Source organism: Mandrillus leucophaeus, unplaced genomic scaffold, assembly GCF_000951045.1.
Source record: "Mandrillus leucophaeus isolate KB7577 unplaced genomic scaffold, Mleu.le_1.0 Scaffold123, whole genome shotgun sequence".
Classification (NCBI taxonomy): domain Eukaryota; kingdom Metazoa; phylum Chordata; class Mammalia; order Primates; family Cercopithecidae; genus Mandrillus; species Mandrillus leucophaeus.
This window is the reverse complement of record NW_012100654.1, coordinates 4593047-4601096: the sequence shown is the minus strand read 5'-3', so window position 1 is coordinate 4601096 and position 8050 is coordinate 4593047.

Below are 8050 nucleotides of genomic sequence, written 5' to 3'. Positions count from 1 at the left end.
CTGGCGGGCGCAGAGACCCCACGCCACGCAGAACCCTCTCTTCCAGGGGGCGCCGACTACAGTGACTTACTTCCCTGTTCCGGAAGAGGGGGGGAGCGTGCTGCTTGTTTTTCCTTAGGATTTCTGGTCTCCACCCCCCGCCCCGCGCCCTGCTTAAAATTTAAAAGTTCTTTATAAAGTTTGAAGGGATATGAGTCCTTTATTTGTGATATGTGTTATGAGTATGTCTTCCCAATTTATTTTTTGTTTTTTGAGTTTGCTTATGGTAGCTTTTTTTTCTTTGCCATGCAAATATGTTAAATTTTGTGTGGCCAGACTTACCAGTCTTTTATTTTATGATGTCTAGACTTTTAGTCATATTTTAATATATGACTTTTAGTCATACTCTTCCCTACACCCAAATTATAGAAGAATTCACTTATGCTTACTTCTAGTACTTGAACTGATTTATTTTTTACATTTAGATCTATAATACATTTGGAGTGTGTTATTGTGTGTGATTTGAGGAGTGAATCTAATTACTTCTTTTTCAAATGGGTGTCAAGCTGTCCCAACACCATTTATTATAAAAGTTATCCCTGTCCCAGTAACTTGAGATACCAGCTTTATCATGTACTAGACTTTCATATGTAGTTTGGGTATTTCCGGACCTTCTGTTTTCGTCCATTGACCTGTTCATTCATTTGTTTTAGAGAGGCTTTGCTGTATGTTTTTCCTACAGAGTGCTTCCTTGTCACTATTTTCCTAGCTATTCTTGTTGTTTATTTTTCCTTATGAACTTTCCTGATGTATGATCAGTTAAAAAAGAAAGAAGAAAAGAAAAACTCTTGGGAATTTTTATTGGGATTGCATTAAATTAATAAATTATAGAGAGCTGATATCTTTAGGTGGTGTTGACATGGTCTAACCTAATGTGCTGTGAAAGACTGAGAATTTGAGTATGTAATGTATATGATATTAAATTGTGAATTGGTGGGACATAGGTAACAGCTTATCAACAGTTGTAGATACTGGTACTTCATATCCTCTTAAGGAAAATTTGCCTCCAAATTTTAAGCTGGAAAGTCACTAAAATAACTTTTAAAAAGAATTACAATACATGACTTTGTAAATTTTTTGTGTGTGTGTATGTTAAGAATTGTGTACAAATTGAAATATCCGTGTACTGATCCTGAACACAACCAGTGAAATCTCCATTATAAAAGAATGTTTTGAAGCACGTAGAAAAGGAAGCAAAACAAAGGACGCATTTTCATTGTTTAAGTTGACTTTTGTGTCTTTAAAGAAGGTTTATAGTTATCTTCACATAAAACATTTCCTGTTTAATTTTTTTCTCAATATTATATATGAGGTTTTCTCATTCACTGTATTGTCTATTTACGTGTATATATACTTTGATGTTTTCTTTCATTTTAAAAAATTAAGGTGTAATTTACAGACAGCTTTTCTATATTTAGAAAATTCATACTTTTTAGTGTATAGTTCTGTGAGTTTTGACAAATGTTTACCAGTACAATGAAGATAAAAAAGAGTTTTCTACCAGTTTCTTTGTCTTCAACCTCTTCACTCAAGATGAGCTCCTGGCAATCACTAGGGGTCATATTTTGGTCCCTAAAGTTCCAGAAAGTCATGTAAATAAAATCATCCAGCAGAGAGTCTTTGGAGCCTTAGGTATCACCAGTTTGCTACTGCTTTCTATTAATAGTTAAATTCCATTGTGATCAGAAAACATATTTTTCATTATTTGAATTCTTTAAAACCTATGTGTTGAGGGCCGGTGGCTCACACTTGTAATCCCAGCACTTTGGGAGGCCGAGGTGGGTGGATCACTTGAGGTCAGGAGTTCAAGATCAGCCTGGCGAACATGGTGAAACCTCGTCTCTACTAAAAATACAAAAGTTATCCAGGCCTGGTGGCACACGCCTGTAGTTCCACCTACTCGAGAGGCTGAGGCAGGAGAATTGCTCGAACCTGGGAGGCAGAGGTTGCAGTGAGCTGAGATCGTGCCATTGCACTCCAGCCTGGGTGACAGAGCAAGACTCTGTCTCAACAACAACTGCACGCACACACACACACACACACACACACACAGAGAGAGAGAGAGAGAGAGAGAGAGAGAGACGTTTGTCTTATGGACAGAATATGATCTATCTTGGTAAATTCCCAAGCACACTTGAAAACAAAGTACATTCTCTCACTGGGTAGAGTGTTCTATAAATGTGAATTAGGTAGAGTTGGTTGTTGTTCAAGTCCTCATGTCCTTACTGATTTTATGTCTACTTGTTCTATCAATTATTAAGAGAGGATGATGAAATCTCCAACTATAATTGTGGATTTGTTTCTTTTCTCCTCAGAGTTCTATCAGTTTTGGTTTCATATATTTTGAAGCTCTGTTATTAGGAATAAAATGTTTAGGATTATTTCCTCCTGATGAATTGATTCATTTGTCATTATGAAATGCCATTTTTACCCTTGATAATATTTGCACTGAAATCTACCAAGTTTCTTTTTCTTTTATTTTTAAAAATAATGATAAAATACATATAACATCAGATTTACCATCTTAACCATTTTTAAGTATATAGTTCAGCAGTGTTAAGTGTGTTTACACTGTTGCATAGGCAATCTTCAGAACTTTTTCATGTTGCAAAACTGAAACAGTATGTATTTTTTTTGGGGGGGGACTGACATTTCACTTAGCATAATGTCTTCAGGGTTCATCCATGTGATAGCATGTGTCAGAATTTCCCTCCTACTTAAGGCTGAATAATATTTTATTATGTATATATAAACATATTTTGTTTATACATTCACCTATTAATGGATTTGGGTTGCTTCCACCTTTTGGCTATTGTGACTAATAATAATGAACTTGGGTGTACAAATATAGTCATGCTCTGCATAATGAAGTTTCAGTCAGTGATCGACCATGTAAACAATGCTGGTCCTGGAAGACTATAATACTGTGTTTTTACTGTACCTTTTCTATATTTAGGTATGTTTCATACACAAATATCATTGTGTTACAATTGCCTGTAGTATTCAGTACGGTAACATGCTGTATAGATTTGTAGCCTAGGAGCAATAGACTATACCATGTAGCCTAGGTGTATAGTAGGCTATACCATCTAGGTTTGTGTGAGTACACTCTATGATGTTCACACAATGACAGAATTGCCTAATAACACATTTATCAGACTGTATCCCCATCATTAAGTGACAAATTACTGTATCTCTTCAAGATCCTGTTTTCAATTCTTTTGTATTTATATCCAGAACTGGGATTGCTGGATCATATGGTAATCCTATTTTTAATTTTTTTAGGACTGCCATGCTGTTTTCCATAGCAACCAAATCATTTTTACATTCCCACCAACAGTACACAAGGATTCCAATTTCTTCACATCCTTGACAATACTTATTATTTATTTTCTTTCCTCCTTCCTGTCTTCCTTTGCTTTCCTTTTCTTTTACAGCACCCATTCTAATGGGTGTGAGGTGATATTCCACCGTGGTTTTGATTTTTGTTTCCCTCGTGATTAGCAGTGTTGAGCATCTTTTTATATGCTTGTCGTCCATTTGTATATCTTCTTTGGAGAAATGTATATTCAAGTCCTTGGCCCATTTTTTCAGGTTTTTGTTGAAGTTAAGTTGCAGGAGTTCTTTGTATGTTCTGAATATTAACCTCTTCACAAATACATGATTTGCAAATATTTTCTCCTGTTCTGTAGGTCACCTTTTTATTCTGTTGATTGTTTCCTTTGCAATGCAGTTTTTTGCTTCACGTAGTCCATTTGTTTATTCTTACTTTTATTGCCTGTATTTTTGGTGTCATATCCAAAAAATCATTGCCAAATTCAATGCCATGAAACTTTTCTTTTTTGGTCCATTGTTCTATATGTCTTCTTTATGCCTGTACTGTACTGTTTTGATTACCATAGCTTTGTAATATGTTTTGAAATCAGGAAGTGAAAGACCACCAGCTTAGTTGTTCGTTCTTAAGATTGTTTTGGTTATTTGGAGATTAAAAGTGATTTAAAACATAAGAGAACCAGTCTTTTATATTTACTTACATTTTACCATTTATCATCTAGCATTATTTTTGTTCTCTCTGAAGACCTTCTTTTAACATTTCAACATTTCTTATAGCACTGGTCCACTGATGATGAGTTCTTTCAGCTTTTGCATGTCTGAAAGGTTTTTATTTCACATTTATTGTGATTGATATTTCCTTTTTTTTTTTTTTTTTTTTGAATCAAGGTCTCCCTCTGTCATCCAGGCTGGAGGGCAGTGGTGCAAACACTGCTCACTGCAGCCTTGACTTCCTGGGCTCAAGCGATCCTCTCACCTCAACCTCCTGAGTAGCTGGGACCACAGGCATGCACCACCTTGGCACTCAGCTGGTTTTTAAACATTTTTTGTAGAAATGGAGTCTCACTATATTGCCCAGGCTGGTCTTCAACCCCCAGGCTCAAGCAGTTCTCTCACCTCAGCCTCTCAAAGTGTTGAGATTAAATGTAGGAGCCACTGCACCCAGCATGAATGACATTTTCTAAGTTGACAGTTAAAGATATTGCTCTACTGTTTTCTGGGTTACATTGTTTCTAACTAGAAGTCTGCTGTCATTCTTATTTTTATCCTTCTGTGTGTAATTCTTTTTCCTTTGACTGCTTTTCAGATTTTCTCCTTATCACTGGTTTTAAGCAAGTATGATGTGTCTAGGTGTAGTTCTTCTTCATGTTTATTGTGTTTCTTGGTTTATAGTTTTCATCAAATTTGAAATTTTGGGGGGCATAATTTCTTCAAGTATTTTCTTCTGTACCATCCTGTCTCTCTTTCATATTAGTCCACTTAACTTTTGCCATACCTTACTAATACTTTATTCATTATCTTCTGTGTCTTTCATTTTGCTTGTTTTCCATTGCTGTGACTTAAGTTTCACTTGTCTTTTCTTTCTGCTGTATATAATTATGCTGTTAATCCCATACAATGTTTTTTGTTTGTTTGTTTGTTTACCTCAGACATTATATTTTTTATCTCTAGGAGTTTGATTTGGTTCTCCTTTATAGTAAGTGTCTGCTAAGTATGCCCGTGTTTTCCTCTACCTTCTTGGAAGTATGAAATATCATTATAATAATTGTTTTAATATCTTTGTCTACTAATTCTATCATCTGTATCTTTTTTTTCTTTTTTTGAGATCGATTATTGCTCTTGTTGCCCAAGCTGGAGTGCAATGGCGTGATCTCAGCTCACTGCAACCTCTGTTTCCCAGGTTCAAGCAATTCTCCTTCCTCAGCCTCCCAAATAGCTGGGATTACAGGTGCCTGCCACCATGCCTGGCTAGTTGTTTTTTGAATTTTTAGTAGAGACAAGGTTTCACTGTGTTGGTCAGGCTGGTCTCAAACTCCTGACCTTAGGTGATCCACCCACCTTGGCCTCCCAAAGTGCTGGGATTACAGGTGTGAGTCACCATGCCCAGCCTGTATCATTTTTAAATTAATTTCAATTGATTTATTTTTCTCTTCATTATTCATTATATATTGCTACTTTTTTCATGCCTAGTAATTTTTGATTGGATGCCAGACATTATATGAATTTCACCTTGTTGAGTCCTGGATATTTTTGCACTTTAACAAATATTCTTGAGATTGTATCTGGATTACAGTTAAGTTACTTGAGAACTGTTTCACCCTTTTGAGGCTTGCTTTTAAGCTTTGTTAAGCAGGAGCAGAGTGACCTTTAATCTATAGTTAATTTTTACACCATGGAGGCAAAACCCTTCTGAATGCTCTGCCTTACATCATAAGCATTATGAGATTTTTCTACTGTGGCTATTAAGAACAGGCACTATTCCTAGCCCTTTTGTCATTCAAGACTCAAGGGGGATACTCTGTAGACTTCTGGAGCTCTTTGCGCAACTCTCTCCTCTCCAGTACTCTGACCTGTAATTTCTAGTCACTTTCGCCTCCTTTAAGTCCCAAGTCTGTCTGTCTCCTCACTCAGTGAGGCTTCCAGGCTTCTCCTGAGTTTCTTTTTCCTGCTTTGTGGCTTGCACCACTCTCCATGTGGTAAGCCTAGAAGGGAGCAATTGTAGAGTTCACCCTGTTTCTTCTCTCCGAGGAATCACTGTCCCATATTGCTTGTTATCAAATATCTCAAAAAATATTTGAGATATCTTTTGACCAAATTTCTAATTGTTTAAAGTGGGATGGGAAGTCTGTTACTCATATTTGCCTAAGTAGAAGTCCTGAAGCTTTTGATGTTTGCATGCTCATTTTATATCTTGCTGCCAGCTGAGTTTTTTTTTTATTATTTATTTTTTCATTTAATTTAGGGTCTTCCAGGTATAAATCGGTATAAATCGTGTCACCTTCAAGTGAAAACAGTTTTATTTCACCTTTTTCCATTCTATGATCTTATATTTTGACAAATATAATTGCATTAGTTAGTTCCTACAGAGCAATGTTAAATCAGTTACCATACTTACCTTGTTCCTGACGTTAATGAAAAAATACCTACAGAGTTTTCCTAAGTAGAATGCTCCTTTAGGATTGAAGTACATCTGTTTTTATTATGTTAAGGAAATATTCATCCATTTCTTTCTTTTTTTTTTTTCGAGATCGAGTTTCACTCTTGTTGCGCAAGCTGGAATACAATGGCACAATCTTGACTCACTACAACCTCCATATCCTGGATTCAGGCGATTCTCCTGCTTCAGCCTCCCAAGTATCTGGGATTACAGGTGTGTGTGACCATGCCTGGCTAATTTTTGCGTTTTTAGTAGAGACGGGGTTTCACCATGTTGGTCAGGCTGGTCTTGAACTCCTGACCTCAGGTGATCCACCCGCCCTGGCCTCCCAAAGTGCTGGGATTACAGGCATGAGCTACCATACTGGGCCCATTTCTATTTTTCAAGAGATTTTGTTAGGAATTGGTGTTAAATTTGGTCTAAGCTTTTTCAGTATTTTTGGAAATAATCATATTTTTTTTCCTTAAACCTATTAATATGGTGAATTATAGTAATAGATTTTTGAAAATTGACCCATTCTTGATTTGCTTGACTTTTATGTAACTCATATTCTAGTGCTTTACACATTGATATCTATGAAGTGCCCTTTTGTCACTGAACTAAAGTGGGTCTATTTGCTTGGGCAGTGGAAAGCCAAATACTAAAGTACCAGGTTTTTGCAGTGAGAAAGATTTATTCTGAGTGAGCTGACACAAAGACAGGAGGAAGTGCTTACATCTACCCAGCTACTCAGGAGGCTGAGGTGGGAGGATCACTTAAGCCCAGGAGGTGAAAGCTGCAGAGAGTAGTGTTTGTACTTCTGTACTCTGGCCTGGGTGACAGAGGGAGACCTTGTTTAAATCTGTCTCTCCAAGCTGGAGACTGGGTCAGATTTTATAGCCACAGAAAAATGGGGTATGATCTGATTGGATCTTGCAATGAGGTAATGCTAGGAGACATGATATGACTGGATCCTGTTATGGAGTGACATCAGGGTTTGATCTGATTGGATCCTGGATCCTGCCATGTAGTGTCCACCACTTAATACAATTCCCGTTCCTTGCTGCTGAGCACTTAGGTTCTGCCCGTGGTTGCACATTTGGGTGTTCAGTTACATGACCTTCAACCTGGGGGTCTATGGCAACTGAAAAACAACTTGCAACTTCGTTACATAAAAGCTGAACCACATTGGTCTGGTGCATTTACATTTTTGCATACTGAATTCACCCTCTCATGAATCATCTGATAGAAGACGATTTTGATTTATCACATGGACTCCATAAACTGCCATCCCCTATTCCATTTCTGGAACTTTAGACAGTTTACTACCTTGGTTGAGGACAGAGCCTTGTCTTTCACTGTGTTAGTTTATCAACCTACGTTTCTTGAGTAACTGTTGTTTTGCAAATGTCTTTAAAATTAATGTTTTAGTATTTTATATGAATCCATTTCAATTGCCATTGGTAGATCTTCTATTTGCTTCATCAGTTGAAACATTTTCAATTAATTAAATAAATACAGAACTTTTATTCTACTACTTTT